Source organism: Ranitomeya variabilis, chromosome 5 (genome assembly GCF_051348905.1).
Source record: "Ranitomeya variabilis isolate aRanVar5 chromosome 5, aRanVar5.hap1, whole genome shotgun sequence".
Lineage (NCBI taxonomy): Eukaryota > Metazoa > Chordata > Amphibia > Anura > Dendrobatidae > Ranitomeya > Ranitomeya variabilis.
In genome coordinates, this window is record NC_135236.1 from 41,206,745 (window position 1) to 41,226,688 (window position 19,944).

The 19,944-nt window shown below is 45.2% G+C and overlaps 1 protein-coding gene across 4 annotated transcripts in view; it reads left to right on the plus strand.

Moving 5' to 3' along the window:
- Positions 1-19,944, plus strand: part of GPC2 (glypican 2) — an 81,868-nt gene that overhangs the window by 31,407 nt on the left and 30,517 nt on the right. The window contains exon 1 of one of the 4 annotated variants that reach the window (XM_077261702.1): positions 11,965-12,082. The exons of the other annotated variants lie outside the window; for them this stretch is intronic. The gene's annotated coding sequence lies outside the window, so the exon portion shown is untranslated. Of the gene's footprint in view, positions 1-11,964; positions 12,083-19,944 lie in introns of those variants that run through there. 4 annotated transcript variants of the gene reach the window in all.

Below are 19,944 nucleotides of genomic sequence, written 5' to 3' on the forward strand. Positions count from 1 at the left end.
CACTATATACAGATCTCCTGTGAGCTCCTGTGTATAACACTGGTGATCACTGTATTACCTGTACACTGACACTATATACAGAGCTCTTGTGTATATTGTCACCGGTGATCCCTGTATTACCTCTACATTAACACTATATACAGTGATCTTGTGTATATTGTCACCGGTGATACCTGTATTACCTTTACACTGACACTATATACAGAGGTCCTGTGTATAATGTCACTGTTGATCACTGTATTCCCTGTACCCAGCGCTCACATGTATAATGTCACTGGTGGTGATAACAGTTTTGTTAGTATTGTGGTTTGTATTCATGATCAGTATTGTAGTATTTGGTCACTATGTGGTGGTAATTTGTGGTCTGATCATGGTGTGGCGGTATTTATCCCCTGTATGTCGTATTATTTGGTCACTATATGGTCTGGTCATGGTGTGACGTATTTATCCCTTGTATGTCGTATTTTTTGGTCACTATATGGTCTGGTCATGGTGTGGCATATTTATTCCTTGTATGTTGTATTATTCGGTCACTATTTGTTCTGGTCATGGTGTGGTGGTATTTATTTTCTGTATGTGGTTTTATTCGGTCACTATGTGGTGGAATATGTAGTCCAGCTATGGTGTGGTGCTATTTCTCCTTGTATGTGGTATTATTTGGTCCGTATATGCTATTAATATGTGGTATTATTCAGTCACTATGTGGTCTGGTCATGGTATGGTGATAATTCTCCCCTGTATGTGGTATTATTGGTCTTGGTATAGTGGATTGTGTTGTGTATGACGGCCACTTGTTCTCTCTGATATTAATTAGAAGATTATTTCCATAAGAGATTACATACTTGGCACACAGTGGCAGAGATGCACTTACAGGGGTTCTCCTGTGAAAAAAGTAATCACCTTTCCACAGGATAATTGATGACATACTGATTGGTGGGGTCTCACTGCTGGGACCCATTCGGCAGAATGTGGAACTTTTATCCCCATTAGACTGGAGTGGCATGTCCAACTTGACCACTGATCCATTCATTCGCTGTTTTTTTCTGGAAGCTCCAAAGAGGATGAATGGAGATGCGGTCAAACATCCCACCTGCTTCATTTTAAAATGGGGATAAGTGTCCTGTCAGGGATAAAACTTCCCCATTCTTCCGATCAGTGCAGTTTCTAATGGTCGGACCTAAGCGATCACCTATCCTGTATAGCCCATGGATCGGTGATAACTTGTTTCAACCAAAGAACCCCATTAATGTAAACTACTGGAATTGTACATCCCAGTTATGGTGGGCACAGTAGATTGCAGGAGCCCCCTGTGTTGTACAGCCAATCCTCCACTATAATGGGGATAACGACTGACAGATATTTGCATATAGCTGTAGGGTGGGCCCCTAGAGTCCATTACCCTGGTGGGCCCCAGACACTGCAGTCCGACCCTTGATCCAGTAATGTTCATATGCCAGTATCAACCCACAACAAGCTATGCTGGACGGCAAGCAAGGGGAGCAGGACGCACCGCAAGCTACAGAACCGGTCGTGTAGACACAGAGAAACCATTTGGATGGTATACCCTGGAGGAGGTTTGATGTGATCTTCAACCACTCACATGGGATACACAGGAGGAGGGTGGAAGTGATCCGGAGAATATAACCAAGGATCCACACAGGAAGAAACAGAAAGTAATCCGGAACCACTCAGCTTGGCTACACAGGAGTAGGTTGGTGATCTGGAACTATTCAGTGAGGATACAGTGAAGGAGGCTTATAACGTGCACTTAGATCTACCTGAGGTTTCTGAGGAGTCAGCCAGCATTTTGTTCAGTCGCTGTTTGTCTTTGACTTGCCATCTTGTTCCAACAGCTGCATCTTCTCCTCTGTAAACTACAGTTGATTCTCCCTCTTGCATCTGCTGCTTCTGAGACCTGCTGGCTAACCCATCACCTCCTGTAGTTGCTGTTACAGTCTGTTCACATTACACTGCAGACTGCTGGCGATACTACAACTCAAGCTTGGCATCCACTGACTCCTGCTGGTGAACTCATTGTTTGCTGTCAGCATTACGCACTGTTATTAGAGTGTGTTCACATTACGCTGCAGACTGCTGACGATACTACAACTTGGCATCCACTGACTCCTGCTGGTGAACCCATCGTTTGCTGTAAGCATTACGCACTGTTATTAGAGTCTGTTCACATTACGCTGCAGACTGCTGGCGATACTTCAACTTGGCATCCACTGACTCCTGCTGGTGAACCCATCGTTTGCTGTAAGCATTACGCACTGTTATTAGAGTCTGTTCACATTACGCTGCAGACTGCTGGCGATACTTCAACTTGGCATCCACTGACTCCTGCTGGTGAACCCATCATATGCTGTAAGCATTACGCACTGTAAGTAGACTCTGTTAACATTACGCTGCAGACTGCTGGCGATACTACAACTTGGCATCCTCTGACTCCTGCTGTTGAACCCATTGTTTGCTGTAAGCATTACGCACTGTAAATAGAGTCTGTTCACATCACGCTGCAGACCGCTGGTGATACTACAACTCGGCATCCACTGACTCCTGCTGGTGAACCCATCGTTTGCTGTAAGCATTTCGCACTGTTATTAGTGTCTGTGCACATTACGCTTCATACTGCTGGCGATAAAACAACTTGACATCCACTGATTCCTGCTGGTGAACCCATCGTTTGCTGTAAGCATTACGCACAGTTAGAGTCTGTTCATATCACGCTACAGACTGCTAGCGATACTACAACTTGGCATCCACTGACTCCTGCTGGTGAACCCATTGTTTGCTGTTAGTATTACACACTGTTATTAGAGTCTGTTCACATTACACTGCATACTGCTGGCGATACTACAACTTGGCATCCACTAACTCCTGCTGGTGAACCCATTGCTGTAAGCATTACGCACTGTTATTAGAGTCTGTTCACATTACGCTGCCAACTGCTGGCATTACTACAACTTGGCATGCACTGACTCCTGGTGAACCCATTGTTTGCTGTAAGCATTACGCACTGTTATTAGAGTCTGTTCACATTACACTGCAGACTGCTGGCGATACTACAACTTGGCATCCTCTGACTCCTGCTGGTGAGCCCATCGTTTGTCGTAAGCATTACGCACTGTTAGAGTCTGTTCACATCACGCTACAGACTGCTGGCGATACTACAACTTGGCATTCACTGACACGTGCTGGTGAACCCATTGTTTGCTGTAAGCATTTTGCACTGTTATTAGTGTCTGTTCACATTACGCTTCATACTGCTGGCGATCCTACAACTTGGCATCTACTGATTCCTGCTGGTGAACCCATTGTTTGCTGTAAGCACTACGCACTGTTATTAGTCTGTTCACATTATGTTGCAGACTGCTGGCATTACTACAACTTGGCATCCACTGACTCCTGCTGGTGAATCCATCGTTTGCTGTAGGCATTATGCACTGCTAGAGTCTGTTTACATCACGCTACAGACTGCTGGCGATACTCCAACTTGGCATCCACTGACTCCTGCTGGTGAACCCATTGTTTGCTGTAAGCATTACGCACTGTTATTAGAGTCTGTTCATATTATGCTGCAGACTGCTGGCATTACTACAACTTGGCATCCACTGACTCCTGCTGGTGAACCCATCATTTGCTGTAAGCATTAAGCACTGTTATTAGAGTCTTCACATTACGCTGCAGACTGCTGGCGTTACTACAACTTGGCATCCACTGACTCCTGCTGGTGAACCCATCATTTGCTGTAAGCATTATGCACTGTTATTAGAGTCTTCACATTTCGCTGCAGACTGCTGGCGATACTACTACTTGGCATCCACTGACTCCTGCTGTTGAACCCATCATTTGCTGTAAGCATTACGCACTGTTATTAGAGTCTGTTCACATTACGCTGCAGACTGCTGGCGATACTACAACTTGTCATCCACTGACTCCTGCTGGTGAACCCATTGTTTGCTGTAAGCATTACGCACTTTTATTAGAGTCTGTTCACATCACTTTGCAGACTGCTGGCGATACTACAACTTGGCATCCACTGACTCCTGCTGGTGAACGCATCGCTTGCTGCAAGCATTGCGCACTGTTATTACAGTCTGTTCACATTACGCTGCAGACTGCTGGCGATACTACAACTTGGCATCCACTGACTCCTGCTGGTGAACCCATCGCCTGTTGTAAGCATTACGCACTGTTATTAGACTCTTCACATTACGCTGCAGACTGCTGGCGATACTACACCTTGGCATGCACTGACTCCTGCTGGTGAACCCATTGTTTGCTGCAAGCATTACGCAATGTTATTGCAGTCAGTTCACATTACGCTGCATACTGCTGGCGATACTACAACTTGGCATCCACTGACTCCTGCTGGTGAACCCATCGCCTGCTGTAAGCATTACGCACTGTTATTAGTGTCTGTTCACATTACGCTGCAGACTGCTGGCATTACTACAACTTGGCTTCCACTGACTCCTGCTGGTGAACCCATCGTTTGCTGTATCATAATTGGTTACAGCACCAAGGCAAAAGTGATAACTAAGGGGCTTGATGAACAAAACATTGACATTTAGAGCCAGGGAACTCCTCAGACGTCAATTCTATTGGATGATCTTCAAAAAATGACAAAGACTCAGAAAATGTGATAATCTTTGAACCCTGATGAGACAAGAATGGGTGGTCGTCAGCAGAACCTGTCTGGAGAAGTATGGAGAAAGTCTGGCAGAAGTCTGGAGAAATAAGTGGAATATTGAGACTTTACAGAAATTTCATAGATTTGTGAATAAAAGTCTAAAAATTTATGAAATGTTGATAATTTTTATTATTATTTTTTATGGTGATCATTATGTGCGTCAGATAATGCGGTTGTTATCCAGCTCTGGTCACCACGGATGTGACCAAACTAATGATGCGCCAACTGTACTGCTCTGCACTGTTGAGTCCTTATCAGTCCCCGGCTTACTAATATAGGAATCCAAGTAATGACACGCAGCACAAGAGTTGTGTGATCATATGCAGGGATCGCCCAGGAGCTCATCTGGCCCCCCTGGTCTCTCACCCCTCTTTTTATATGGCAAAGAGATAAGCATTACAGACATGCGTACAAGCGCTCATATTCTCTAACAAAAGAGTATCTATTCTACTGATAACGTTCAACTTCTGGAATGTAGGTTAAAGGTCACAATAACAAGAAGGAATGCGTCCATAAAAGGAAATGTCTACCTTGCTCAAGTTTGCTCATATGAGCCAGACGTTTCTGAATAGGAAGACAAAATGGATTCTTCAATCTGATCTCTACAATTCCCCCCTTTGACATATTCCTTTTATGATCTATCACAAATCCCCTTTAACATATCCATATTTTAGATTACCACAGGGCCAAAGACAAAGCCTTTATTTTTGGTATTACACATGTACACGCTTGTATTCAATAAGAGAATCAAATCTACTATCAATTCTTCCGTTTAACTCTCACAACCTTTTCTTTGTTCTGCAATAAGTATACTAAAATATAAAAAAAACAAAGATTAGTACAGTAATATTAATTAGAATCACTAGAGGATAACATAAGAATAAAGAAGAAAATTTATACTCTTGCATCCATTACACAAAATTTATCTGTGCATACTGAGATACTCTTGAGCACAATCTGGAATAGTACGTATATGACTACAATAATCATAACTATATGTATTATGCTCTGCATAATCCCAGCAACCCACCCGCCGATTCCTCTGAACCAGTTGGCTGGGTTGAGAAAAGAGAAAGTATCAGACCACCAGCTATCCTTATTCTGGTCATTGTCTTTATCATACTGATCTCTGAGTCGTTGTACATCCTTTAATTTGAATGTCATACTCATCGTACTATTCGGGTCTATATAATGACAGCAGGTGGGTCCGATGATTTGACACATACCCCCTTGTGAGGCAGTTAGATAATCCAATACCAGGGTATGTTGGTTGACGACTATTATAAGCTGATTCTGTACAGCTATACTAGTGTTTAGTATATCCAATATATCCCAGATCTGATCATCTAAATAATCCGTGGCTCTAACTAATTTATCCCACATTTGTGTTAACATAGGGTAAATAAAAATAGAACTGACAATTTTATTGGCTATACCCATTTGCACTATGTGTGGTCTCCCTGAGGGACGTGGTGAGTTATCTGCAGCTCTTTTATACAGTGTGTGCTTGGGCACGGCTTGCATATTCACTTGTTTATTCGAAATTATGAAAGTAGCTGGGGTTAGGCGTCCTAATGTACAAGTACCCTTTATACCTACGGGAAGCCATTTATATGCTCCTTCTCCGCATATCCAAAATGTACCTTCAGGCAGATCCCATAGAGCTGAGTGCTGCAATACCAATCTGTGAGCCAAATCCACAAATCTAGATACATTCTGAAGCATACACCAAGAGGGTTTTTGTCCCAAGGGGCTACAGTACCCGGCTGCGGGATTCCCACATAAAGGCATTCCTCTGATATACTCATCGGATTCATTACAAATCAGGTTTCCTGACTTACTTGTACAACTGTTTGCATCACCTTGGGGGAACAACGCAGAATGTTCCCATTTTCTATTATGTATGTACCTTTCCAACATTGTAGGTTTGAAAGCATAAGAAGAGTCGGTGGTTGTACTGAAACTGAGCTGTAGATTTTCAGTGGGGACCTGTCCTAGATCAGTTAATCCAGTCTTATTTCTAGGTACCCATTTTCCTCCCCTGAATGCAAAATATTGTAAGTTGCCTATTCTTCCTGTAAGATTACCCTGCCACCAAGGAAATTCTACCCATCCCACAATTGGTATGGCGATTGTAGTATTCCACAGCCTAGTATTACCAATTTGGTTGTTGGCCAGGTTGTCTGAACAATTAGGCCAAGCGAATATTTCTTCAACTGACACGGGAACTGCTAGAAAAGGTATACTTGTGGCTGATACTGGTGAATGGGTACAGATCCAACAATCTGCTAGGGGTTGTGTATTATTTAACAAGTCATGTACTAATTTTCTATGATGTTGTACGAATCTATTGTTCAAAGGGGTTAGAGAATTCAGTCTATCCCATGCCTCCGTTGAGGTTAATACTATTAACATCAATGTTATGAGTTTTATACTGCTCTTTTGCAATGGCTTGCATGTATCCATGATGCCTTTCCTTCGAGCTTGACTGATGTAGGTGTTGTCAACAGGACTTGGAAGGGTCCGTCAAATCTTGGTTCAAGAGCCTTTCTGGTGTGTCTTTTTACATAGACTTGATCACCTGGTTCCAACTTGTGACTTCCTTCAATGTTGTCAGGATCTGGAAGGGAAGCAAAAACTTGTGCATGCACCTTAGTTAATTGTTTCTAAAGATTTTGCACATAAGAAATCAATGACTCAATATTTAACACAAGTTGTTGTGGAAAATAACATCCTAAATTGGCAGTCCTGCCAAACAAAATTTCATATGGAGACAGTTTAGTCTTACCCCTTGGGGTATTGCGTATTGAGTAAAGGGCCAGTGGAAGGCATTCTGTCCAAGGCTTTCCTGTTTCAGCCATGGCTTTCTGTATTTTTAATTTTAAAGTTCCATTCATGCGTTCCACCTTACCAGAACTTTGAGGATGGTACGGAGTGTGTAACTGACTTTCAACACCCAACATTTTCAGTACATTTTGAAATATTTCTCCAGTGAAATGAGTACCCCTATCTGACTCGATCACTTCAGGGAGACCGTAACGGGGTATCAGTTCGGCAACTAGCTTTACAGCAGTGTTTTTAGCTGAAGCCTTCCGAACTGGATAGGCCTCTGGCCACCCCGAGAACATGTCCACACATACCAACACATACTCATACCCATTACTTTTTGGCAGCTGGATAAAGTCTATTTGTAATCGCTGAAACGGATAGAGAGGTCGGACGTGATGCTTCATAGGGGTCTTTGTTGTCTGTCCGGGATTATGTGCCAGGCATATAGCGCATGTTGCACAATAGTCTCTTGCGTAGTTGCCAAAACCTGGAGCCAACCAGACTTGCTTTGCCAGTAGTGTCATTGCATTTGCAGACACATGAGTAGGGTGGTGCAGTCCACCAACTACAATCGGGTACCAGGCTCTAGGTAGACATATTAGTCCATCTTTCTTCCAAATTCCTGCTTGTTCTTCTGCCCCTTCCTTTTTCCACCTGTCCCTCTCCTCTTCTCCTGCATCTTCCTGTGCTTGTCTCAGTCTATCTTCAGTATTTTCTGTGGGGTTTACAGTATGAACCTGCTGTAAGGGTTTGACCGCTGCTGCCTTGGCTGCTTTATCAGCCCTATCATTTCCCCTAGATTCCCTAGTGTCGAGTCTCACATGTGCAGCTACCTTAATTACTGCTACTTCTTTTGTTTCTTGTGCAGCCTCTAAGATCTGTTTGATCAGAGAAGCATGTTTTACAGGTTGGCCTGACGCTGTCATGTAACCTCTAGCTCTCCAGATTACTCCAAAGTCAAACACAATACCATGTGCATACCTAGAATCAGTGTATATATTAGCTGTCTGATTCTCAGCTATTTTTAGCGCTTCAATCAATGCTGTTAGTTCTGCTTCTTGTGCAGACTGTTTCGGTGGAAGAGGTTCTGCTTTGAGAGTTTCAGATTCTGACACAACTGCATACCCTGTATGGAAGTTACCTGTGTCATCTGCAAACCTACTACCATCTATAAACAGCTCTAAATCTGGATTTTGAAGTGGTGTTTCGGATACATTGGGTAAGCCTACCGTTTCTTGTAAAATGAGCTCTGTACAATCATGTGTGTCTGTAGGGAAAAAATTTGCGTGTGGATCAGTGTCCTTATTCCCCCCTTCAGACTCGAGAGGTAGCAGTGTAGCTAAATTGAGAGTCTGAAGCCTTGCAAATGTGATAGTAGAGGGGAGCAGCAAAGAACACTGTAGCCGCAAATGTCTGGCCATAGAAATGTGTTTTGGTTGGACCTGGTTTTTTACAGTAGTGGCAAAGAAAATTGTGTCTCACTCTTCCTCCTGTATTAGCTTGTGCTATTCTAACAGGCTTACGATTCTCTCTCATATCCATGGCTATTCCTAAACATCGTTGTTTCACAATATTTGGTTGTTCAATTGTTCTCCAATCTGGAGTAGAGGATTTAAATTTTTCTCTGATTTTCGGATCTAGCCCCTCTATTAATTGTTTTGTAAAAAGTCTCCTTACTGAAGCATCAGTCAAATCCAATCCTTCATCCCTAAAGCTATTTTCTAGTTCTTGACTATATTCTTCAATACTTTGCCCAAATTTCTGCATAATCACACCTGTAGACCCCCTTTCCCTCTGTTTTCCTCCTTCTGTTCTTCCAGATGGTACAAATGATTGGGCTTTTGGATCTAGGTAAGGTGGTGGGATTATATTACAACTTTTTCCCTTTCCCATGATCCATTTGGAAGTGTCTGGATCATACTTCCAATTCTCCTCTTTAGCTGTTTTTGAGACCTCTATCATACAATGTATGATTTCTTCCCACCCATTGTCTTTAATAATTCCACCTCGTTCTTTACTCAGTCTTTCCCATTCTGTACTGAACATAAGTGCTTCTGAAATTCCCAATTTTTCTCTTACTCTTCTAATCTGACTTCTGACTGCCTTTCCACATCTTTCCTGTATGATATCTGCTGCTTCCACTTGTCCTAAAACAGTTTTGGTCTGTTTATTTCTCATTTTAGCTATTTCTACCCCAGGTGACGTTTGGACAATCACTGTGGTGATGTCTCGTTGCCTTCTCTCCTAGGGAGCTAAAATATCCTTTCAATATTTGCTATTTCTACCCCAGGTGACGTTTGGACAACCACTTCCTCTGTTGGTGGCGTCTCGTTGCCTTCTCTCCTAGGGAGCTAAAATATTGAAGGGCTCGTCTGCTCCGTTTCTTCTAATATGCAGGACGTACTTAAGTGCTATTATGCACACAGACCCAGCAACACCATACAGATCACAAAACTTTCTGTGTCAGTTAGCATACTTGTCCCAGGCTCATGAAAACCGCGTCCTGGGCTCATTCTATCACACCTTATCCAGGGAATGTAGAAACAAGTTCTATAGGAGAGTCAAGCATGGGCGGAGGTCTCCCAGAAGGACGCTACCTCATAACCCAGTTAGGCTGACTTCACCAATAACCTTGTTCTAACAATCGTGGCTTATTGTTCTACGTACTTCTATTCTTCTTTCACAACATGTCACAACCTTCACACTGTTCACACACTGTTCACACACTGTTCACACACTGCTCACACACTGCCCACACACTGCCAGGGACTAGACTCATAAATCTATACAATATGGTAACCCGAGTTTTATAGGTATCTACTCACTACTAGACTAACCCAGCGTGACACGGCTCATAGAGATCTTTCGGATAATACAGGGCAGATAAAAGAGAACTAATAATGTCTCTTACCTGGCCAGGTTTTTTTTTCATTTGCCGTCCATTATCCCAGATCTCCGTTGTCCGTATCCGCAGGTAAATCTTGAGTAAATACTCTCACCTCGGGTCCCTGTTCGAGCGCCAGAGAAATGTTGAGTCCTTATCAGTCCCCGGCTTACTAATATAGGAATCCAAGTAATGACACGCAGCACAAGAGTTGTGTGATCATATGCAGGGATCGCCCAGGAGCTCATCTGGCCCCCCTGGTCTCTCACCCCTCTTTTTATATGGCAAAGAGATAAGCATTACAGACATGCGTACAAGCACTCATATTCTCTAACAAAAGAGTATCTATTCTACTGATAACGTTCAACTTCTGGAATGTAGGTTAAAGGTCACAATAACAAGAAGGAATGCGTCCATAAAAGGAAATGTCTACCTTGCTCAAGTTTGCTCATATGAGCCAGACGTTTCTGAATAGGAAGACAAAATGGATTCTTCAATCTGATCTCTACAGCACTGACAATGTTCTAGGTGTAGGAGCATTTGATGATGCCCCAATTTCTCTATAACCCTGCCTGTCCCCTATCCTATGAGAGGACCACCACTACTGTGGTATGTAGAGCAAGTCAGCAGCATAGCAGTCGGCAGAGTGTGAGCATGGTACCTGTCACCACTATTCAAGGGGTGTTCCCATCTCCAAGATCTTATCCCGATAGGTAGGAGGTGTAAAAATACCAATATTAGGAAATACCTCTAATTAGAAATAAAGTCTAGTTCTTCTGATAACTTATGTGGGTTACCCCATGTGCAGGGCATTGCAGTAGCTTAGGTATCCATGGTTACAACCACTCATATAGTAACAGCTGTTGGTGGTTGTAACCATGAATACAGAAGCTACAGCAATGATCTGCACATGGGGTAAGCAACATAGCGAATCATAAGAACTATACTGATACAGGAAAGAAATATATCTTGGTACCGTGTTAGCCAGTAGATAGAAAAATATTTAGAATTGAGAGTCAAACTTGCAATTTGTTACCATCTTTTCAGTTAGCCATTAAAAGGTATCAACCACTGAGGACTCTCAATTCTAAATATTTTTTTAAGAACTATACTACATTTCTTATTGGCGATATTTGCTAATATTTTCATTATTACACCCATTACGTTGTGGGACTGATTCTTGGATATGGAAATACCCCTTTAATGGCACTGACATGGCAAATCACTGCTTAACTCCCACAGAGTGAGGGATCCCAGGGCAAGAGGAGGCGATACCCTCTGCTCATCATCACCAGCTATCTGTACTGAGCCCACTGCCAAAATCAGGAGGAGGCCATATATACGTTTACAGCTATGTCTAATCTGTGACTATATGTATCTGCCTGTTCTGTCATATCTATCTCTAGCTATCTGCTTATCCAATATCCATCACGTGCTGGTGCTGTCCTGCAGCCTAGGTGTGGAGGATCAGTGAGGTATGGGTGGGCTCTGGCCTCCTGTACACGCCCCCCCTGTACACGACCCCCGTACACTCCCTGTCTGTGCTCAGCATCCAGTGAGTCAGCAGCAGCCGGCGGCGGTAGGACCGCGGGGCGGCGCACAGCCTCTTTGTCTTCCAGCTGATGCAGCGCCGGGGTCTGCTCTCCGCTGAGCTCTGGACGTGGCCCCTATAGGTAATGTATGCGGCTTATATCTGTGTGCATGGGGTCTGGCTGTAGCTGTATATACCTGCAGTACAGGGAGCCTCCATCCATCCCTATATATTGTATATATACACATCTGTGTCTGCCTCCACAGCACCCATGTGTCTCCTCTGTATATACCTGCAGTACAGGGAGCCTCCATCCATCCCTATATATTGTATATATACACATCTGTGTCTGCCTCCACAGCACCCATGTGTCTCCTCTGTATATACCTGCAGTACAGGGAGCCTCCATCCATCCCTATATACTGTATATATACACATCTGTGTCCGCCTCCACAGCACCCATGTGTCTCCTCTGTATATACCTGCAGTACAGGGAGCCTCCATCCATCCCTATATACTGTATATATACACATCTGTGTCCGCCTCTACTGCACCCGCATGTCTCCTCTGTATATACCTGCAGTACAGGGAGCCTCCGTCCATCCCTATATACTGTATATATACACATCTGTGTCCGCCTCCACAGCACCCATGTGTCTCCTCTGTATATACCTGCAGCACAGGGAGCCTCCTTCCATCCCTATATATACAGTATATACACATCTGTGTCTGCCTCCACAGCACCCATGTGTCTCCTCTGTATATACCTGCAGTACAGGGAGCATCCGTCCATCCCTATATACTGTATATATTCACATCTGTGTCCGCCTCCACAGCACCCATGTGTCTCCTCTGTATATACCTGCAGTACAGGGAGCCTCCATCCATCCCTATATACTGTATATATACACATCTGTGTCCGCCTCCACAGCACCCATGTGTCTCCTCTGTATATACCTGCAGTACAGGGAGCCTCTGTCCATCCCTATATACTGTATATATACACATCTGTGTCCGCCTCCACAGCACCCATGTGTCTCCTCTGTATATACCTGCAGTACAGGGAGCCTCCATCCATCCCTATATACTGTATATATACACATCTGTGTCCGCCTCCACAGCACCCACGTGTCTCCTCTGTATATACCTGCAGTACAGGGAGCCTCCATCCATCCCTATATACTGTATATATACACATCTGTGTCCGCCTCCTCAGCACCCATGTGTCTCCTCTGTATATACCTGCAGTACAGGGAGCCTCCATCCATCCCTATATACTGTATATATACACATCTGTGTCCGCCTCCACAGCACCCATGTGTCTCCTCTGTATATACCTGCAGTACAGGGAGCCTCTGTCCATCCCTATATACTGTATATATACACATCTGTGTCCGCCTCCACAGCACCCATGTGTCTCCTCTGTATATTCCTGCAGTACAGGGAGCCTCTGTCCATCCCTATATACTGTATATATACACATCTGTGTCCGCCTCTACTGCACCCGCATGTCTCCTCTGCATATACCTGTAGTACAGGGAGCCTCCATCCATCCCTATATACTGTATATATACACATCTGTGTCCGCCTCCACAGCACCCATGTGTCTCCTCTGTATATACCTGCAGTACAGGGAGCCTCTGTCCATCCCTATATACAGTATATATACACATCTGTGTCCGCCTCCACAGCACCCATGTGTCTCCTCTGTATATACCTGCAGTACAGGGAGCCTCCATCCATCCCTATATATACTGTATATATACACATCTGTGTCCGCCTCCACAGCACCCATGTGTCTCCTCTGTATATACCTGCAGTACAGGAAGCCTCCATCCATCCCTATATACTGTGTATATACACATCTGTGTCCGCCTCCACAGCACCCATGTGTCTCCTCTGTATATACCTGCAGTACAGGAAGCCTCCATCCATCCTTATATACTGTATATATACACATCTGTGTCCGCCTCCACAGCACCCATGTGTCTCCTCTGTATATACCTGCAGTACAGGGAGCCTCCATCCATCCCTATATACAGTATATACACATCTGTGTCCGCCTCCACAGCACCCATGTGTCTCCTCTGTATATACCTGCAGTACAGGGAGCCTCCATCCATCCCTATATACAGTATATATACACATCTGTGTCCGCCTCCACAGCACCCATGTGTCTCCTGTGTATATACCTGCAGTACAGGGAGCCTCCATCCATCCCTATATACAGTATATATACACATCTGTGTCCGCCTCCACAGCACCCATGTGTCTCCTCTGTATATACCTGCAGCACAGGGAGCCTCCATCCATCCCTATATACTGTATATATACACATCTGTGTCCACCTCCACAGCTCCCACGTGTCTCCTGTGTATATACCTGCAGTACAGGGAGCCTCTGTCCATCCCTATATACTGTATATATACACATCTGTGTCCGCCTCCACAGCACCCATGTGTCTCCTCTGTATATACCTGCAGTACAGGGAGCCTCCATCCATCCCTATATACTGTATATATACACATCTGTGTCCGCCTCCACAGCACCCATGTGTCTCCTCTGTATATACCTGCAGTACAGGGAGCATCCGTCCATCCCTATATACTGTATATATACACATCTGTGTCCGCCTCCACAGCACCCATGTGTCTCCTCTGTATATACCTGCAGCACAGGGAGCCTCCATCCATCCCTATATACTGTATATATACACATCTGTGTCCGCCTCCACAGCACCCATGTGTCTCCTCTGTATATACCTGCAGTACAGGGAGCCTCCATCCATCCCTATATACAGTATATGTACACATCTGTGTCCGCCTCCACAGCACCCATGTGTCTCCTCTGTATATACCTGCAGTACAGGAAGCCTCCATCCATCCCTATATACTGTATATATACACATCTGTGTCCGCCTCCACAACACCCATGTGTCTCCTCTGTATATACCTGCAGTACAGGGAGCCTCCATCCATCCCTATATATACTGTATATATACACATCTGTGTCCGCCTCCACAGCACCCATGTGTCTCCTCTGTATATACCTGCAGTACAGGAAGCCTCCATCCATCCCTATATACTGTATATATACACATCTGTGTCCGCCTCCACAGCACCCATGTGTCTCCTCTGTATATACCTGCAGTACAGGGAGCATCCGTCCATCCCTATATACTGTATATATACACATCTGTGTCCGCCTCCACAGCACCCATGTGTCTCCTCTGTATATACCTGCAGTACAGGGAGCCTCCATCCATCCCTATATACTGTATATATACACATCTGTGTCCGCCTCCACAGCACCCATGTGTCTCCTCTGTATATACCTGCAGTACAGGGAGCCTCCATCCATCCCTATATATTGTATATATACACATCTGTGTCCGCCTCCACAGCACCCATATGTCTCCTCTGTATATACCTGCAGTACAGGAAGCCTCCATCCATCCCTATATACTGTATATATACACATCTGTGTCCGCCTCCACAGCACCCATGTGTCTCCTCTGTATATACCTGCAGTACAGGGAGCCTCCATCCATCCCTATATACAGTATATATACACATCTGTGTCCGCCTCCACAGCACCCATGTGTCTCCTCTGTATATACCTGCAGTACAGGGAGCCTCCATCCATCCCTATATACTGTATATATACACATCTGTGTCCACCTCCACAGCTCCCACGTGTCTCCTGTGTATATACCTGCAGTACAGGGAGCCTCTGTCCATCCCTATATACTGTATATATACACATCTGTGTCCGCCTCCACAGCACCCATGTGTCTCCTCTGTATATACCTGCAGTACAGGGAGCCTCCATCCATCCCTATATACTGTATATATACACATCTGTGTCCGCCTCCACAGCACCCATGTGTCTCCTTTGTATATACCTGCAGTACAGGGAGCCTCCATCCATCCCTATATACAGTATATATACACATCTGTGTCCGCCTCCACAGCACCCATGTGTCTCCTCTGTATATACCTGCAGTACAGGGAGCCTCCATCCATCCCTATATACTGTGTATATACACATCTGTGTCCGCCTCCACAGCACCCATGTGTCTCCTCTGTATATACCTGCAGTACAGGGAGCCTCCATCCATCCCTATATACTGTGTATATACACATCTGTGTCCGCCTCCACAGCACCCATGTGTCTCCTGTGTATATACCTGCAGTACAGGGAGCCTCCATCCATCCCTATATACTGTATATATACACATCTGTGTCCGCCTCCACAGCTCCCATGTGTCTCCTCTGTATATACCTGCAGTACGGGGAGCCTCCGTCCATCCCTATATACAGTATATATACACATCTGTGTCCGCCTCCACAGCACCCATGTGTCTCCTCTGTATATACCTGCAGTACAGGGAGCCTCCATCCATCCCTATATACTGTGTATATACACATCTGTGTCCGCCTCCACAGCACCCATGTGTCTCCTCTGTATATACCTGCAGTACAGGGAGCCTCCATCCATCCCTATATACTGTATATATACACATCTGTGTCTGCCTCCACAGCACCTATGTGTCTCCTCTGTATATACCTGCAGTACAGGGAGCCTCCATCCATCCCTATATACTGTATATATACACATCTGTGTCCCCCTCCACAGCACCCATGTGTCTCCTCTGTATATACCTGCAGTACAGGGAGCCTCCATCCATCCCTATATACAGTATATATACACATCTGTGTCCGCCTCCACAGCACCCATGTGTCTCCTCTGTATATACCTGCAGTACAGGGAGCCTCCATCCATCCCTATATATACAGTATATACACATCTGTGTCCGCCTCCACAGCACCCATGTGTCTCCTCTGTATATACCTGCAATACACGGAGCCTCCATCCATCCCTATATACTGTATATATACACATCTGTGTCCTCCTCCACAGCACCCATGTGTCTCCTCTGTATATACCTGCAGCACAGGGAGCATCCGTCCATCCCTATATACAGTATATATACATCTGTGTCCACCTCCACAGCACCCATGTGTCTCCTCTGTATATACCTGCAGTACAGGGAGCCTCCATCCATCCCTATATACTGTATATATACACATCTGTGTCCGCCTCCACAGCACCCGTGTGTCTCCTCTGTATATACCTGCAGTACAGGGAGCCTCCGTCCATCCCTATATACTGTATATATACACATCTGTGTCCGCCTCCACAGCACCCATGTGTCTCCTCTGTATATACCTGCAGTACAGGGAGCCTCCGTCCATCCCTATATACAGTATATATACACATCTGTGTCCGCCTCCACAGCACCCATGTGTCTCCTCTGTATATACCTGCAGTACAGGGAGCCTCCATCCATCCCTATATATACTGTATATATACACATCTGTGTCCGCCTCCACAGCACCCATGTGTCTCCTCTGTATATACCTGCAGTACAGGGAGCCTCCATCCATCCCTATATACTGTATATATACACATCTGTGTCCGCCTCCACAGCACCCATGTGTCTCCTCTGTATATACCTGCAGTACAGGGAGCATCCGTCCATCCCTATATACTGTATATATACACATCTGTGTCCGCCTCCACAGCACCCGCGTGTCTCCTCTGTATATACCTGCAGTACAGGCAGTCTCCGTCCATCCCTATATATACTGTATATATATACACATCTGTGTCCGCCTCCACAGCACCCATGTGTCTCCTCTGTATATACCTGCAGTACAGGGAGCCTCCATCCATCCCTATATACAGTATATATACACATCTGTGTCCGCCTCCACAGCACCCATGTGTCTCCTCTGTATATACCTGCAGTACAGGGAGCATCCATCCATCCCTATATACTGTATATATACACATCTGTGTCCGCCTCCACAGCACCCATGTGTCTCCTCTGTATATACCTGCAGCACAGGGAGCCTCCATCCATCCCTATATACTGTATATATACACATCTGTGTCCGCCTCCACAGCACCCATGTGTCTCCTCTGTATATACCTGCAGTACAGGGAGCCTCTGTCCATCCCTATATACTGTATATATACACATGTGTGTCCGCCTCCACAGCACCCACGTGTCTCCTCTGTATATACCTGCAGTACAGGGAGCCTCCATCCATCCCTATATACTGTATATATACACATCTGTGTCCGCCTCCACAGCACCCATATGTCTCCTTTGTATATACCTGCAGTACAGGAAGCCTCCATCCATCCCTATATACTGTATATATACACATCTGTGTCCGCCTCCACATCTCCCATGTGTCTCCTCTGTATATACCTGCAGTACAGGGAGCCTCCATCCATCCCTATATACTGTATATATACACATCTGTGTCCGCCTCCACAGCACCCATTTGTCTCCTCTGTATATACCTGCAGCACAGGGAGCCTCCATCCATCCCTATATACTGTATATATACACATCTGTGTCCGCCTCCACAGCACCCATGTGTCTCCTCTGTATATACATGCAGTACAGGGAGCCTCCATCCATCCCTATATACTGTATATATACACATCTGTGTCCGCCTTCCCAGCACCCATGTGTCTCCTCTGTATATACCTGCAGTACAGGGAGCATCCATCCATCCCTATATACTGTATATATACACATCTGTGTCCGCCTCCACTGCACCCATGTGTCTCCTCTGTATATACCTGCAGTACAGGGAGCCTCCATCCATCCCTATATATACAGTATATATACACATCTGTGTCCGCCTCCACAGCACCCATGTGTCTCCTCTGTATATACCTGCAGTATAGGGAGCCTCCATCCATCCCTATATACTGTATATATACACATCTGTGTCCGCCTCCACAGCACCCATGTGTCTCCTCTGTATATACCTGCAGTACAGGGAGCCTCCATCCATCCCTATATATACAGTATATACACATCTGTGTCCGCCTCCACAGCACCCATGTGTCTCCTCTGTATATACCTGCAGTATAGGGAGCCTCCATCCATCCCTATATACTGTATATATACACATCTGTGTCCGCCTCCACAGCACCCATGTGTCTCCTCTGTATATACCTGCAGTATAGGGAGCCTCCATCCATCCCTACATACTGTACATATACACATCTGTGTCCGCCTCCACAGCACCCATGTGTCTCCTCTGTATATACATGCAGCACAGGGAGCCTCCATCCATCCCTATATACTGTATATATACACATCTGTGTCCGCCTCCACAGCACCCATGTGTCTCCTCTGTATATACCTGCAGTACAGGGAGCCTCCATCCATCCCTATATACTGTATATATACACATCTGTGTCCTCCTCCACAGCTCCCATGTGTCTCCTCTGTATATACCTGCAGTACAGGGAGCCTCCATCCATCCCTATATACAGTATATATACACATCTGTGTCCGCCTCCACAGCACCCATGTGTCTCCTCTGTATATACCTGCAGTACAGGGAGCCTCTGTCCATCCCTATATACTGTATATATACACATCTGTGTCCGCCTCCACAGCACCCATGTGTCTCCTCTGTATATACCTGCAGTACAGGGAGCCTCCATCCATCCCTATATACTGTATATATACACATCTGTGTCTGCCTCCACAGCACCCATGTGTCTCCTCTGCATATACCTGTAGTACAGGGAGCCTCCATCCATCCCTATATACTGTATATATACACATCTGTGTCCGCCTCTACAGCACCCGTGTGTCTCCTCTGTATATACCTGGAGTACAGGGAGCCTCTGTCCATCCCTATATACTGTATATATACACATCTGTGTCCTCCTCCACAGCACCCACGTGTCTCCTCTGTATATTCCTGCAGTACAGGGAGCCTCTGTCCATCCCTATATACTGTATATATACACATGTGTGTCCGCCTCCACAGCACCCACGTGTCTCCTCTGTATATACCTGCAGTACAGGGAGCCTCCATCCATCCCTATATACAGTATATATACACATCTGTGTCCGCCTCCACAGCACCCATGTGTCTCCTCTGTATATACCTGCAGTAC